This window comes from Sphaeramia orbicularis, chromosome 9, assembly GCF_902148855.1.
Source record: "Sphaeramia orbicularis chromosome 9, fSphaOr1.1, whole genome shotgun sequence".
In the NCBI taxonomy this organism is placed as follows: Eukaryota; Metazoa; Chordata; class Actinopteri; order Kurtiformes; family Apogonidae; genus Sphaeramia; species Sphaeramia orbicularis.
The window spans coordinates 54390191-54408734 of NC_043965.1; positions in this window are offsets into that span (position 1 = coordinate 54390191).

The following is an 18544-nucleotide window of genomic DNA, read 5'->3' on the forward strand; positions in this document are numbered from 1 at the left end:
CTCTGACATCTTTGAATTAACAATATTTTTACTTGGTGTTGTCTAAATCTTCAGACAACAAGGACTCACTTTTTTGTCAGGTTTATTTGTTGGCATCATTACTGGGATTTTAATTTTTATTATGCTTATTATTATTGTTTCCATGAAAGACGAAAAGATAATAAAATCACAGTAAATATTGACGATCTGACTCTACAGCCACACAACCTTATAGCAGCGACACAATCAGGTATTGAAAAAAGACAGAAAAAAGGGAAAGAAAGCAGTGATAAGATGTAAGATGTCTTGCTTCAAATGTAACCAGCTGTTTATGGGGTTGTTATTGCTTGTTTTACCATGTCTCTGTTGTCATGAGAGAACCAGCTTAATTTTGTTGTGTAACTACAGTGACAATGAAACTTCCTTATCCTTATTCAACAAGTTTGGACATAATAAACCTAAACCCTGAAGAGTTCGTCGGTAACAATAACATGCAAAAGACTAGAAAAGCACTCGGAGAGAGCAGACCTCCACCAAGGCAGATCAGTACCAACCCCCCCACCCCCATCCCCACCCCCCAATCACCACCAAAATTTGATTATTTGTTCCTTGTGCCAGTATCAACACTTACAGAAATTCTCATCCAAATCCATCCATAACTTTTGAGTCATCTTGCACACGGACAGACAGACAGACAGACAGACAGACAAACCAATGCCAGCAAAAACATAACGATGGCCAGAATACAAAACCTCCTATCTGAAAAAAAAACCAACACTTTTTTCAGGAAACAAAAAAAGCGTTTAGCTGTATTATAGTATGGTCTAGGAGGTTTTGTCAGGTGACCTTCATGTCATAAGAAAGGGCGGGATTATCTTGCAGATAGACTGAAAATGTGGAGTCATCCTTGTTCTCACCATTTAATGTGAAAACTCAAAATCTAAAACTTTGCAGATAGGAGGTTTTGTTTTTTGGCCATTGATGACCTCCTTGGCGGAGGTAAAAACACTGATCAGTGCATTCTGCATTTCAATGCTTTGTCGACAACTGGAGTCATGACAAACTTTAGCAACACTTTGGAGTCATAGGTCATGGACGTAAGAACTCAGCATAGCTAATGTTAAATGGATGATCATTTCATTGTGGTAACTGACATTGCTTATCTGCTATTTGCCACTTAGGTAGGTGTGCAAGCCACTTACACTAATTAGCATATATTGAAGTGTTAGCTTTGAGAAAAATGTAAAAGACAGGACAAGTGGTGATGAATTATTGTTCCAAGTTCAATTTTTTTCTTGTGATAAACAATGTTGAGACACACAGGCTGCTAATGTGCCCAATGATTATGAAGTTACATAATATTTTGAATATATTTTTTTTAATTATCTGAATTGTGCCAGCATTTGCACACATTATGTTTTGTCAATTGATAAGACAATTTTATGTGTCAAGCTTGTGTTAAAGATAACAAAGTAGCACCTAGTTTTGTGTGGAAACAGCTCAATGGACTGCATCTTTTATCTCATGTAATACACATCACCACATGGGCACAGATAGCACTGGAGACGGCTTTGTACTGACCCCTGACCCCCCCAAATTGATCAGTATACAATACACTGATTCCAGAAAGTGGCCTAGAGCAGATCCTTGGGACAGCAAGGTGTTGAATCATTTTCCATGTAATCCTGAGTTAATAACACTGCACAGCTGATCCTTAACATCCTTGTGTTTGAGCTGCCTTATGCCTACGACCAATGGTGTGTTCAGTTGTACTGAACCACAATTTTAAAGATGGAAAAGCATTAAAATCTAGCATCTACAAGCATACATGTTGGGGTTTTTGTTTAATTTCATTAACTGTCAATTTTTTTTTTTTCGAATTCCGTGTTCCGATGTTCCAGTTTTTAAACTGGGAAGGGCTAAGTTCGGACAATATGTTTTCGGAGCTCCATGTTCTGACTTCCAATGTAAATGCAACACACCTTCCCGACTCCGAGATATCGCCCAGCAATATCTTCAGGGAAATGATAGGAGAGGTATTTTTGGGACCTGTTGAGTCTGTTTCTAGACTCTAGACAAATGTACCCTCTAGAATCTAGAGGGTACATTTGTTTGGCTGCAGAGGGAATTCATTTTTTTTTTTTTTTTTTTAATCAATTGTGTTTATTATTTGAAAAAAATAAAAAAGTATATATTTACAGAGGGAATTCTTGATATTTCCTTCAAAGTGTGAATTTCATTTCACATTTCATGTCAAACACACGACGCATTAACGGCTAAAACGTGGAACCAGAGCAAGCGGAGCTTCGCCTGGCAGCGGCAGCGGCAGCTGCAACAAACACGACGCAGAAATGGCTGGAGCTCCGCTTCCCTTCAGCCGTTTCCACATTTCAGCCGTTTCCGTGTCACGTTTGTTTCATCTATATAATATTATATGGTTGCACTGCCGCTGGCGCTGCCAGGTGGTTGCGCGAACCTCCGCTTCCCACAATGCATGTCGCAACAAAATTCCAAAGATGCCCAAGTTACCTCCTGGCTCTGTTTGTAAACACATGGTTTGTTTATGGTGGAGTACACTTTGAAATTGTTCGCCGTGAGGGAAGAGATTCAGGTGAGTAATGACAGAAAGACTTACGGTATCGTGTTACTAAGGCTATGACTGGGGTTTGACAGATTTGATGAAAAATTAGTGACGAAAGTCTTTAAGTGTATAGTTCTGTTATCATACACATTGTTATGTTTATAATCGTTTTATATGAAGTTAATATTGTGAATCACTTCAATTTTATTTTATTATTAATTTTTGCACACAGGTTCTTTGCTTTTTTGTTAGAATTCAGTTCAAGTTTCTGTGCTGAGAATCTTGTTTCGCCCCCTTAAACCCCCACTGGGGCTCTGACCCTGGACCCCATAATTCTTTTGCCCCCCCATCCATTTTTGTCTGGATCACCCACTGTTAAATGACGTAAAATCACTTCAAGTCTCATCTTGTTCAAGCTGCTAAGACATCTTTAGTGAGATTGTGGCAAGAGACAGTTACAAATATGTCACTGAAAGTTGGGGTTTTAAATTAACACCCACTTTTCAGATGATTCTTGTGCAGACATTTTTGCTTCACCGCTGTGAATTCCAGTCAGGGTCCAGTTCAGGGTCCGATTTCAGTTACGTCAGGCTCCGGCCTTAACATAATCATTTCACACACATTCATTGTTACATTTATGGGGGGGCTGCATTTGGACCAAATCATGATTACAGTCAACCTGTACTGTTGTAAAACTATGGAACTGCTCAGAATGTGAAAATATGGAAATGTAAGACTACACACCTGAAAGTACTATCTTTACCATAAACTGTGACTATCTTGAGGCCTTTTTATTAGACAAACATCACTTTTCTGAGTGAAGAGTGAATGTTCTTCACATGTCTGTGTGGGCACACCAGCTTTGTTTCACCATCTAAAGAAATGCACTAACAGGTTAACTGGTCAGTCGACGTTATCCATAGGTGTGAATGGGACAATAAATGGTTGTTCATTTGTAAATGTTGGCCCGGTGATGAACTGGTGACAAGTCCAGCATGCACCCCCGTTCACCCATCGGTAGCTGGGATAGGCTCCAGCACACCCATGACCCTGTCAAGGATTAAGCGTTTTGGAAAATGAATCAATGACTGAATAGACGAACCTGTCTATGCATGTGCAGCTGATGCTATATTTCAAATAGGCCTGTAAGTGTGTGTTTTGGATTGTTTCTTTGTGGTTCAGTCAATGTTTCCTACACTGGACATCACATAAAGAATAATGGCCTTTTAATTGCCTTAGAGAGGATTGTTCTGTCAGCATTAGGGTTAGAAAATGTCCTGGTTTGTCCATTATAATGTAAAACATAGCAGATATAATGCTTTTACTATATATCTCTTCTGGTCTGGGTCATGATGTGGTCTCGTTTTAGATGGTCTGAGTGAACAATATTGTTAATTTAAAACCATCCAACCTTGATTCTACTACATCCTGATGACCGACTGTAGAGACTTATGCAGACATGAGCAGCCAAAGACAAACAGACCAGCTAAAGGAAGTCACCAGACCTCCCCTGAAGCTCTGCGCTGGACGGTAATTAAAAAAAGACTGTGCTATCCATCGCTCCTCATTAATGCACTTTGAGTTAACCACTTTCAGGAGAGAGGAATGAGGAGGAGGGGCACAGGGGAGAAAATCTATGCAGCTTTTAAAGTAATCTCTCTTTGTCAGGTCGCTCCAAACAGGGAGTGTCGGCTCATTATGGTCCCCACAGGAGATGAATGGGTCGGTCAGGCAGTGAGGGGGAGTCGGGTCGGACCGCTGTGCTGATGGACAGATCCTGGCAAAAGTGTGTGTGTTAAGCTAGTAAACACACTGTGAACATCAAGGCCAAAATACTCAAGTGTGTTGTTGTCTGTGTCAGGGAGCAGGTGTGCAGAATGAGAGGCATGCTGGGACATGAGGGAAGGTTAAGACATCGACGTCTGGACTCGACAATCACCTTGATTTCACTCCAGCCACGTGGAGGGAAGCCTGTCACATCTGGACAGCTGAGGCAACCATCACAGAGACGTCCAAAGTGGTCAAAGTGTCCTTAACTGGACATCTCAATATTAGAAAAAGTGTCTGGATTTCTCACTGAATACTTAAAATATTTGTCATTTACATTTATTTACTGTTATTTACTAACTTCATCATATCATGCACTAGAGAAAGAAAGGAAAAACCTATCAAATGTTATTAAATCTACCACTAGATGGGGTTGTATTCCAGAGAGACACACTGGAATGTTGGTGTTGAAACAGCTGCTGCTGCTGCTCCTTGCTTCATTTACATGAAGGAAAAGACATGAGCATATCTGTATTACACATTATATTTTCACCATCATCAGAGTACAGACAATGACTAATTTTAAATGGATATGTTACGTTTGCTATATCATTTTTTATCATGCTTATTAGTAGTGCCTTTCCATTACTGCATTTTTATTATCTGCAGTGTAGCACATTTACACAGAAATGTTTATCATTATTTACATTTTAAAAAATGATAGAGCATGATGAGTATATACAAGTTAAAGGAGGGTAAAAGGAAAAGAAAAAGTGATCATTTATAAATTATTGCTGTATGGTCCTCCGCAATGTGCAAGACTTACTGTAAATATTGTTCATACTTTGCTCTGTACTAATTTATTGTTACATTGAGTGAACTTATATTACAGATGAATCTGGCTCAGCCGGATACATTATGCCAGTGTAGGAAGAATAAGCTCAGAGAAAGGACACATACATACATACACAGATCCAAATAAATTCACAAACATTTTTTCTGCTTTGGGGATTAAAAACCCATAAGGAACACTCATTAATTTACAAATAAAGCTTTTTTTTTGGGGGGGGGGGGGGGGGGGGGGGATTTGTATTCTGGAGACTTTTTGCTAGGAATTGGTAGATTCCAAAGAAAATGGATGAGACCAAACTGACTCCTGGGGGGAAAAAATGACTTAGTATTTTTAAAGAGAAGTTCAGTGTAAGTGTATGGAAGTCAGGGCCTTTGGTGCCATGCCCAGCAGCCATCAGCGTTATCACAGCTGTAATAGAATTTAGCACTTGGCTTTATTTTGGAGCTGAGGTCTTTGCCCTTTGATCTCCCCTGTCTTTCTTCAAAATATGAACTTTATTTCTATTTCTACTTTTTAATTTCATACATTTAATGTACAAAATCCTTTTATTTAGAGTGATTTAGCTGGTCACCTTTTGCAGGTCTTTGAACTTTGTTTGATTACTGTTACATGTGTTAGAAGGAGCTGTTGTAAGACCTTGTAGTTTATGTCTGCTCATCTTTCCTCATACCCTAACAGTGGGTTTTTATTTTGCAAAAGATCAACTAAAAGGCTGTGCCCAGAAGCCAGTTACAGTATGTTTACCTGACCAGAATATATGACAGTAGTTTAACGCCTCTTCTATGGGGTGCCTTTTGTAAAAAGGCTCATGCTAAAAATAACAGTAACATTTTGTCACATTTAGCTTCAAAACCATTTTTTAAAAAGTTGCATGAACTTTTTCAGGTCACCTTTTAGGACCTTCACAAAAATATTTGTCATCTTACAAATGAAATAGTTACATGTAAATATTGTCACATGTAAATGTTAAAGGAGCCATATGTAGGTTTGTGGCCAAAACTGGTCCTGCTATCACATTCAAAATACTGTAGAGCGTGATATCCCCTCCGCCTCCATCCCAGATTAGGGGCTGCCAGATCCAGCATGAGCATCTACTACAAGGATCTACCATGGCAAGCAACGAGTCCTATCCTGTAAGATTATGGTCTGTTAATTATGTTTATGCTTCATGCGTGATGGTTAGCAAAGTAATTAAAGGAACTGTGAAGACTTTCTAAAGATAGATAGATAGATAGATAGATAGATAGATAGATAGATAGATAGATAGATAGATAGATAGATAGATAGATAGATAGATAGATAGATAGATAGATAGATAGATAGATAGATAGATAGATAGATAGATAGATATGCCTGACCCTAGTCCAGAATTTAACACGAGAGTATGAGCACCAAAATAGGTTATTTCCAAATGCTATTTCTCAGCTTCCCTGGTCAGGTCGGACAGGGCTGGACTGATTTATGTCACTATGACTACACTATGCCAACCGGCAAAGTTTAGCAGTGAGAAGTAAGCTGAACAAGTGAGAAGTAAGATCTGTCCTTTTTCCTAAAGAAAGGGATTTCTTGGATTTATTTGTGTTGTAATGGTGGACACTGGAACTGGAGCTGGACTGGTAGGGAGAAAAAGAAAAAACTAAAAGGGAGACTGATAGAGCATGTTTTTAAACACCGGTAAGCCTCTGCATTGAACCGACTAAAAGAACTAAGTGAGTTAAAAGGAAAGAAAACAGAGTTGGAGTTGTCCCTCTTCCTTGTACACAGGTATAGAATGCTTCTGTTCTTTCTCCATATGCATTGGAACATTGGACTGGACTGTAGTGGCTGTTGGTAGCTCAAACACTTAGTAAATGCTTCTGCGTTGGGCGGACAGCTGGCTTTTTGGCATCGGTAATCTGTTTAATATGGAGCACTGTTTCAGTCCCAAATTAAGGGCTTTGTAAGGTGAGACTGAAATGGTTCTGTATGGAGTTGAATGTTGATGCCGGGGCCTGGATACTAAACTGATCTTCAGGAACAAGAAATTTTAAAAGTAGAATACTGTGAATGCAGAAGGCTGAAGCCACTAGCGCTGAACTGCTAATGCAGAATGATGAAGATGTTGAATGACTGAAGTCATTTATGAAAATGACTGAATACTTTGTGGAAAAGCTAGTGCAAATGTATATTATTGGGACACGTCTGTGAGGAATACTAAACAGATAGTCTGCTCCCCTTCTGGACACTAAACTACACTACAACCTGACAATGAAGTTTGCTGGTTGTCTTGCATCAAAAAATAGCGCTAGGTAACACAAACAAATACATTTCCTCGTCGCTTTGCACCCTGCAAGTTGTTGTCTTGAAAAAAGAAATGCAGCAATCCGCTCTTCATTCATTAGCTTTAAAACAAATGCACGCCTTGGACAGAGTTATGCCCTTACGACAGTAGTTGCTAGCGCTTATGGGAAGCGGAGTCTTTGTCCTGGAAAAACACCACTGATTCCGGCCAGAGGAGTCGCTAAAACAGGTAGTCCTCACAGTACTTTCAAAGACCAACTGCGGCACCAGTGGCATGAAGCTGAATCCATGCCAGTGCCTCGATATGCCCCACTGTCTCTCTTTTCTACAGGCCACTATACTATGTGTAACGACTGAACAAGGACTCACTTGACCAATGTAATGTCTCAGTTACGTTTCATTTTGCCATTTTTGTTTCATTTCACCATTTTTGTTTCTCAGACTCTTTATTACCCGGTCAATTTGATGACCCACATGCATACAAGCTACCATACTATGAACAAACATGCATAACGTTATTCATCTGTAGAGAATATTTGGAATGTCCGTGCTTACAATAAGTTGAATTAAATTATCCAAACTGTCCAGGAGAAAATTAGCAACTTTGGTGTCGGTATTCAAATTCTTGTCCATTTTCAGCCGTCTTCATCTTTCAAAAGCATCTCCTATACACATCCTCAATGGCGGAGTAGCTAATCGGTAAAAAAGCTTAACCTTGCTTAATGTCTGAAAACTGCGATCAGTCATCACCAAATAATGCATGGACATCTCTAATCATCTCTAATCCCCTTTCAACTCTCCTGAAATCAAAACAAAAACCCCAGAATTATGGATGCTGTCCAAGTTAAGCTTTTTCCTCTCCATAGGTGCACGTTATAGAGAAAAAGTTTAAGCTATCTTAATGTCCGAAAACTGCAATCAATCATCACCATCTCATCATCTCATCCTTTGGTGAAAGTGGACATGATGAGTGATGTCCATGCATAATTTGGTGATGACTGATCACTGTTGTCAGACATTAAGCTAAGTTAAGCTTTTTTACATTAAGTATTTTAGACTGTCCTGCTGGGATTGAGTCTTATTGTCTCCTCATGCCTCATTGTCTGTTGGAAAATAATAAATTAAGTTAATTAAACATGAGCCAAAGTCTTTGATTTCCTCCTTGATATCTTGACATGATTACGCATGAACCTTTATCTTAGGCGGTGATCAGACTATTGTATGACCCGTAGATACATGAGGCCCCAGATGAGTAAAACTGACCGTACGCCTGAATCCAAGCACATTTCCTTTGTACATCCTAATCTGTGTGGAATTGACGGCATACGTTGGAGTACCTGACTCCTCCCTCTAGACGCCCCCATTTAAATATGCAAATTAGTATAAACAGGGTCTGTAGGTGGGATTCCCTCTGGGATTCCCTTCTCTGCATGATCAGATGATGTGAAGATGGACATGAAGTGGAGGACTGTTGCCCACCGGCAAAGCGTGGCCAAAACAGGCAGGGGAGAGAAGAGGATGAACTCACCCTGTTTGAGCAGAGAGTTGCCACTATTGTGGGCAACTCTCACAGGGGTGGGGGGGCACATGTGGATGACTCAGATCACCCCCAAGGAAAATATAAGTATTTGAGTAACTCACACAGTCGTTCATTATATGACTCCTATAATAGTCTGATCACAGCCAAACAAGATAAAGGTTCATGTGTAGTCATGTCAGGATATCAAAGAGGAAATCAAAGACTCATGTTTCATTACTCAATTTATAATAAGTAGCAGACACACCTGCATTGATCAGTATGTCCAATAATGAAAGACAGGAAGTAGAGGAGCCACCTGAAGTTCAGGAAGTAGTGGGGCAAATGTCCAACACACACAATAATGACATTAACCAACGGATAGCATAGCGGCTAACTTAGCATGCTAGTGTTAGCATGGGCATAAACTCATTAAAAACTCGACATTAACAAACTCAAAACTCAGCAGAATTCTAATAGGATGAGTTGGATCTAACAAACATCAAGTTCCAGACATTTCACTTCCTCTAACTCATGAATAATAACTTTAATGAACTTTTAAGATAGACTTTATTGATCCCACCATGGGGAAATTTAACAGTATACAGCAGTAATATGCAACACACCAGTGCAAAAGAAAGGCAGGTAGAAATAGATGTTCTTAAAGTATAAAATGTAAAGATATTTACATATTTACATAGTGATTGCACATATACATGATGTGATATGTTGGTGGTGGAGGGTCACTGTGTACTGTTACACAGTCTGATGGCTGTGGGAGGAATGACCTGCGGAAACGCACCTTCGAGCTCAGGGGATGTAAATGTCTGGTGCTGAAGGAGCTTCTCAGGGCCTTTACAGTGTGGTGCGTGGGGTGGGAGGGGTTATCCATGATGGACGTCGGCTTTCCCAACGTCCGTCTGTCCGCCACCTCTTCAGTGGAGTACAGCGGGCAGCCTGGGACAAAGCCGGCTCCCTTTTTCAGTTTATTGAGTCTCTTTCTGTCTCTTTCTGTAGTGCCCGCTCCCCAGCACACGATGGTAAAGTGGACCGCAGAGGACACTCAAGTATCGTAGAATGTCCGGAGGAGAGCCCTGTTCACTCCAAAGGACCTCAGTCTCCTCGGCAGGTGGAGGCGACTCTGACCCTTCTTGAACAGGGCGTCTGTGTTGTTTGTCCAGTCCAGTTTATTGTTGAGGTGAACACCCAGGTACCTAATGGAGTCCACTATCTCAATGTCCAAGCTCCAGATGATCACTTGTGTGGGTTGTGAGGGTGACCTGCGGAGGTTGATCACGATCTCCTTTGTTTTCCCGGTGTTCAAGAGCAGGTGGTTTCACTCACACCAGTCCATGAAGTCTGTGATGACGCCCCTGTATTCCAGTTCGTTCCCTTCAGACACATGACCAAATATGGCGGTTTCATCTGAGAACTTTTCTTGGCAGAGCTCAGCTCTACAGCAACTCTCCTCCTAATTAGCACATGACCTCAGCTGACAAACTGAACCAAACACCACCAGGTTCCGCAAAACAACTAAAATAAAACCTGCTGAGAATAACATTTGTCCTAACATTACCTTATCTTAAAAACTCCATAATTTGTAGTTATAGTGGTTAAATCTCAACAGCTGGCCAAGTCGAGCTACCAAACCATAGGGCTACAGCTGAAAATCCAACATAACAGTTGTTTAAGACATAAATTTATACTAATGCTAACACATACCAAGGAAAACAGAATTTACAACATAAATGTCTGCTAATAGAGGAAATACACTCGATAATTTGAAAGATGATGATATCTTATTAATTTAGCACTGGAATTACTACATCAGCTGAAATAGAAATGAATTTGTTGCGATGGCGTCACATTCAGTGTAGGAACAACCAGCCCCTTCAGAACCCAGAAGTAGGTCCATATTTCGTCCACCATTTTTTACAGAGGGAGTCTATGGAAGTGTCATAACGCTCTTTATTTATGGCTCTGGCCCAGACATCACAGTGCTAGCTCCTCAAGCTTTTATTTTGGTACTTCCTGTTACAGGCAGTGTCAATCTGCATATTAACTAAATATTTACTTGCACCCAAGAGATTTAGATTTAACATTTACATTCAGATTTAACATTTAGACTTATATTTAGATTTAGCATTTAGATTTAACATTTACATTTAAATTTATATGTAGCATTTTTCATTTATACTTAACATTTAGATTTAACATTTAGATTTAAATTTAATATTTATGTGTGACATTTAATATTTGTAACCGTCCTAAAAGGTGACCTGAAAAAATTCACACTGTTTTTTTTTTTGTTTATGTTTTTTTTTTTACATAATTTGAAACTAAATGTGATGAAATATTGTTGTTATTGTTAGCATGAGCTGTTCTTCAAACAGCACCCCATACTCTTCTCTATATTCTCTCCCACATTAAGGTTTAAATTTTGCCTTAATTCCTTTGAATTACAGTTGTCTCAGAGTATGAAATTTTGATCCACCATGAATTTTCCTTCCAGTAGTTTGAGATTAGATTAGATTAGATTAGATTAGATTAGCAGATTAACTGTATGAACAGACCAGCATAATGTAAAATGATATATCGGTTCATCATTTTGAGCAGTTTAATATGACTATGGAGTACTGTGCTTGTTCATTAAAATCTATCGATTCATTTAATAAATTGAATTTAAACAATTAGAGTATGTAAAGCAGTAGCACATCACACACATCATAGCACTTATGTAAATTCACCAAGCACTGGTTGCACATAATTATGAAATACACACACGCCATGTAGCATTTAGCTAACATTTTCCTTTCCCTCTGCTGTCATTCACATTAATGAAACACACTTTAGCTGCAAGACCCTGGATAATAGCTTCGGACATCTTCTTAGCACGAGGACTTAATGCTAATTATTATCACTGACCACGGTTTTTAAGTGAAAGTAATACACCTTGAATAGGTCATCAGCATTGGGAGACCACAGACGGTGGTGGTGTTCAACCAAATACTGTTCAATACATTCATAATTGTGGTGTCTTTTTTGGTTTGACGTTTTGCATGTAGCATCACAGACCTGCGTCACAATGACTTGAATGTCACCTATCATTAGGCCCAGTTAATTGCAAACCAGAGATTCTCACAGAACCTCTTGTCTTCATTTCAGATGAACTAGAGACAGTGCAGGCTATTCTCTCCAAGACATGATGATCACCATCTCTTACACACAGCTACATCTGAGTCTGACCTTTCACAGTGGCAGCATGGACAACCACAATTAGTCTCTTCTAAACAAATTTGCCACAAACTAAATTACATCACGGCAGCTCCCTGTCATCTGTTTCTGTGTCTGTACCACGAGTTAATCCAAAGTCGGTCTTTGTTCTGTTTATGGGCCTCTCCTCTGAAGCTGGCATTGTGTTAAGACAAATAAAGTGGAGCATCTAGTGGTCATATAGTGTCTTCTTTCAACACATGCATCATTGTAATTACACACTTAATCTTCAGTCATTAGTGACTGTACTCTGCAGCAGCAGGACTCTCAGGAACTCAAGTGTTCCAAAAAGGAGGGTCAGCCAAAACAATTGAACAATAGGTGAAAGAAGAAAATATCACATTAAATGAATATTATAACTTGTAATTTTGTAATGGAAGTTGTGATTCTAGGGCAGCACAGTGGTCCAGCTATAGTGGTTAACACTGTCATATCACAACAAGAAGGTCCCGGGTTTGAACCCACCACTGGTCAGCAGGGGACTTCCTGTGCGGGGTTTACATGTTCTCCCTGTTAATAGGTTAACTGGTCAGTGTAAATCACCCATAGGTGTGAATGTGAGAGTGAATGGTTATCCGTCTCTGTGTGTCAGCTCTGTGATGATGCCCCTTACGACCCTCAAGAGGATTAAGCAAAGGATGAATAAATGAACATAGTGCTTTGGAGTAAATGGTACTGTTTCATACATAGACTCTATAAAAAGATGACTGACACAACACGGTAGAAAAGAAGGAACATCATGTCCATAGGTTAACTTGGGCTGGAGTGCAGCGGAGCTCAGGTGCACCTCCTTAGGTCTACAACAAATCCCACCAGAGCTCAGCTCCCTTTCCCTCAATGTAAAACAACCCTCTACTATTTCTGTTATTCAGTTTCATCCCCTGATAAACTTGCCCACACTTTTTCAGCTGGTGAGCTACATTTAAAATGACCCAGACAAAATGATCTACCACCAGTATAAACACATTTATCAGTGGATAGCTCATTAACTGTACAGGCTTCACTTTTACAGGACTATCAGAGCATCCATTACATACATAGTCAAAGGGTTTGCATGTAAGGTCAGACCCACATCATGGTGCAGAAAGTCAAAAGGAAATTATAACTGAATTTATGGACTTAGTATTTGTAGAGAGAAGATCAAAAGTTGAAGTTAAGTCAGATTAGTGGAGCCAGGCTTTTTAAAGCAGCATCTATTCGACATTAGTGGTATTAACACTTTAAGATACTTCAGCATTGGCTTCACTTTGAAACCTTTCGGTTTTCTTGTGCTGCTGCAGAGTAGCAGAAGAGAGTTCATGAAGAAGTTTTTTAATGGGAGCCTTTTGTTTTTTGATGTTTGCAGAGGATTGAGATTGCTTTTACGTGAAAAACTATTGCTTCGATGTGAAGTCAATGTGTTAGTATCTTGACATGCCTAGATATCTTAATATCTAATGATGGCCACTAGATGCTCTGGCCCCCTTAGACTGAAGTTAATTTTTCTGTGAAAATCCTTACGCTTGCTTCTCAGATTTAAGTGATTCTCATCTGCACTTCTACAGTGACAACAACCAGAATGAAATGGACTTACCTAACATTAACAATCAGCTATCAATAAAAACAGACTGCAACACAAATTCCACTTCAGCAACAATTACAAACTAATTATACAGCCTGTGCTTTTGTTTTAGTTTTACTTCAGTCATGCTAAATACATGGTGACTCATTTGTTATCACATCCTCGCAGATTTTTTTAGGTTAAGGCAATAAACGTTCAAAGTGATCCAGAGTGAATTGAGAATCAGCTGCAAAATTGCTTATCTGTGTTTAAAGGCAATAAAATTATCCCTAGTGCAACAACCAGCCCACGATCCTTCATCATCTGGAGCACTACGCTCTCAACATGCGGGCTTACCAGTGGTTCCTAGAATCTCCAAAAGTAGGACAGGAGCCTTCAGCTATCAAGCTAGTCTATTGTGGAACCACCTCCTTGCCTCGGTCCGGGAGGCAGACACCCTCTGTACGTTTAAGAGGAGGAAGAAAACTTTCCATTTTGATGAATCGTATAGTTAGGGTGGCTCAGGCTGCTCTTAGTTCTGCTGCTATAGGCTTAGACTGATGGACACTCATCAGGATACACTGAGCTCCCCTCTGCTCCTCCTCCTGTCTGACCTCCTCTCTGCTCCACTATTCACACCCCAGCAAATACATGTTCCTGAGTCTCCTAGTTCCCTGGAGTCTCTGTGCTTTATGTCCTCACAGGTGTTCCCTGGATCATCTGGACCTGCTGCTGTGGTCCTTCTTCTCTCCTCCTTCATCATCATCACTCATTTATCCATATTGTTGTGATAGTGTTTATTATATAGCTCCATAGATGGTAGAGGTTACTATTATTTGTACTAACAATTGCAGTAGTAGTATATCCACTGGTAGTACTAGTATTTGTAGTAGTAGTATATCCACTGGTAGTTCTAGCATTTGTAGTAGTAGTATATCCACTGGTAGTTCTAGTATTTGTAGTAGTAGTATATTCATTGGTAGTACTAGTATTTGTAGTAGTAGTATATCCACTGGTAGTTCTAGTATTTGTAGTAGTAGTATATTCATTGGTAGTACTAGCATTTGTAGTAGTAGTATATCCACTGGTAGTTCTAGTATTTGTAGTAGTAGTATATCCACTGGTAGTACTAGTATTTGTAGTAGTAGTATATTAACTGGGAGTACTAGTATTTGTAGTAGTAGTAGTATATTACTGGTAGTACTAGTATTTGTAGTAGTAGTATATTACTGGTAGTGCTAGTATTTGTAGTAGTAGTAGTATAGTACTGGTAGTACTAGTATTAGTAGTAGTAGTATATCCACTGGTAGCACTAGTATTTGTAGTAGTAGTATATCCACTGGTAGTACTAGTATTTGTAGTAGTAGTATATTCACTGGTATTACTTGTATTTGTAGTTGTAGTATATCCACTGGTAGCATTAGTATTTGTAGTAGTAGTATATTGCTGGTAGTACTAGTATTTGCAGTAGTAGTATATTACAGGTAGTACTAGTATTTGTAGTAGTAGTATATTGCTGGTAGTACTAGTATTTGCAGTAGTAGTATATTACAGGTAGTACTAGTATTTGTAGTAGTAGTATATTGCTGGTAGTACTAGTATTTGCAGTAGTAGTATATTGCTGGTAGTACTAGTATTTGTAGTAGTAGTATATTGCTGGTAGTACTAGTATTTGCAGTAGTAGTATATTACAGGTAGTACTAGTATTTGTAGTAGTAGTATATTGCTGGTAGTACTAGTATTTGCAGTAGTAGTATATTGCTGGTAGTACTAGTATTTGTAGTAGTAGTATATTGCTGGTAGTACTAGTATTTGCAGTAGTAGTATATTGCTGGTAGTACTAGTATTTGCAGTAGTAGTATATTACAGGTAGTACTAGTATTTGTAGTAGTAGTATATTGCTGGTAGTACTAGTATTTGCAGTAGTAGTATATTACAGGTAGTACTAGTATTTGTAGTAGTAGTATATTGCTGGTAGTACTAGTATTTGCAGTAGTGGTGTTAACAGTTCTGGCCGTTGGTTGTAGCTCTCGGTCATTCTCCTAACACCCGCTGTTCTTCTTTCTCACAGCTCCAGTTCGCTTTGCTGTGCATCCATGGCTCTCCCTCTGGTTCCCCACCTCTCCCCAGCCTGGGCAGCCGTCCATCTTTCTCAATGAGAAATCCATCTGGAATCTTGGGGCTTGAATCCAAATATGAAGGCGGGACTAACAGGCGCAGAGTAAACCAATCACAGATAAGATGGACATGACGCTTTTGTCAGAGACGCTTGAGAATACAGGGTGTTACCTGTACTTCAATCCTTATTTTTGGATCAAGTAAACAACCACCAACAGTTGGAAAGAGACTGGTGGACTTGGAACTGACTTTGATTGGCGACAAAAAGGAGTCTGCGTCCACAATGCGAAACGGCCACCCCCCAAACTTGTGACTGGATGGTATAGAATAGATTGTGCATATTTCACAGCAACTGACCCAATTCCAGACTGTTGTGTCAGTACTGAATACACTGAGACAACCGCATGGCTGGACAGGCTGCTACGCCCCCCCCGCCCTCCCCAATCTTTCTCTCCCTCTTTTTCTTTCTCTTCCTTTACCCTCTGTCTTTAACCCCAGCTGGTCAGTCAGACGTCCATCCTCCAGAGTCGGGGTCTGCTCCAGGTTTCTGCTGTTAAAGGCCGTTTGTCCTTCCACTGTCACCGAGTGTTTGCTCCTGGAGGATTCTGCTGACTTCTGTGAACTGGCTTCAGAGCCTGGGTTTGACCAGCTCTGATTGTAAAGTGTCATGAGGTAACTTTTGTTATGATTTGGCACTATATAAATAAAAATTGATTGATTGATTGATTGATCGATTGATCAATCATTGTGGTCCTTCCGTCTGCAGGCTGGAACCACTCAAAGGCCGAATCAATTCTTATGAACCAATCGTAAGATATTTACATGGCATTGTAAAATAAATAAATCAAATAAATGTCACCATATAAAGCACACATAAGAAACATGATCCCTATATTTGAAATTCTATGATCATTTTTAATCTTTTACTTTGTTCATTTATTACAAACTTTACTCAGTGATCCTTGAAAGGTTCAATCAAAAGCAAACGGACTTCGATCTTGGCTTGACGACATTTCTCCTCTCCTCCAGAGGTGCTTTTTCAGTTCTGCAGACTGTTGGTGCAGGAGCTGGGTATTTATCCTCTCCTTTTGTAAATGCCTTGAGACGTCACAAGAGTCCTGTTGTGTTTCTTGAGTGCCATCGGCCCCTTTGGGCCTTTGTGTGGTGTGTGGGTCATTGTGCCTAAGGTGGGATTTGTGTGGCAGAGTTGTTAGGATTGTATTGTACGTAGGGGGCTGGTGGTCGCGTAGACCCCCACCCCTGTTGGGTGACGGTCGTTCCAATGTCCCATTTGGTGGTGGTCTTGTTCTGTGTCCTCCTAGCTGACTTGATCATGGCCCAGCTGGGGTAGCCACAGGTGTTCAGAGTGTGTTGGATGTGTTTGTGTTCCTTGATTTTTCCTTCCTCCTTGGTTGGACATGTTCAAGCCAAGATGCTTTTTGAACCATTCGAGGATTACCATGACCTGGGTGCTGAGAATCTACGCAAATGTTTTACTCAGTGATGTTTATAAGAACTGTCTGTAGTTTTTAATAACATCTGGTGTAGGGATGTAATGATTTGAAAATTTCATATCACGGTTATTGTGACCAAAATTATCATGGTTATCATTATTATTGCGGTATTATTGAAATTGTGTCAAAATATTCAAAAAGCACTAATACACACACTGAAATAATTTAACCAAGTTTTATTAAAAAAATAAATAAATTAAAATAAAATAAAATAATTGGTACAATGTACTTTCTCTTGGCAGAAGCGTTCAAATATTAACCCTTAGTGGTCTGAGCCTATTTTTTCTGTTTTTCAGTCCTTTTGATTTTGCCTTTTATACTATATAAACAAATGTTTACTATACCCATGTCTGGGATCTTTTCTTTTTTCAGCACAACTTCATCTATATCATCTATTATTTTTTTCACTTTAACCTACTATAAAAACACAAAAGGACAGAAAACACAAAAAAATATATAAAACCCAATATAAAAAATGTATATACTTCATTGCATAAATAACACACAGATGCTTAATGAACCTTTTCAAAGACTTTAAAAGTGAATATTGGTTCCAAATATTAGGTATTTAAAATCAGAATTGTAATAAATTAAAACTATACTCAAATATTTGACATAAAAGCAGATCTTTACATAGGGTTTTTTCCCCTAAAGGTGCGGTAATCAAACATGGTTATCATGATAATTAGAATTTAAATGGTAATACTAACCGTCTGCAATTTTACCGCCGTTTATTGTTATACCGGTAATCGTTACATCCCTAATTTGGTGTCATTGGTATTTTATTACCAGTGAATTAACTAAATGGGCTGACAGCTCTATTCATAAATGTTTTTTTCCCCAACTATGTTAGTGTGGTCCAAGTGTTGAGTCCAACAGGTCATTGAAGGGGGACTCTTCCATTTGATGGCTCAAAGCCAAACAAATGTCTTGATGGAAGAAAAGAAACATAAGACTGAGTCGTTTTCCCAACATGGAAATGGAACAGTTATTCTCATTAATGTTAATGAAGTCATGTGTAAAACATTATGTTTCATGAGACATTCATTACATCTTAATAACTCTTCATGAAAGGTTTCTCAATATGAGGTGACATAATAATGTATCAGAAATACAGTATTAG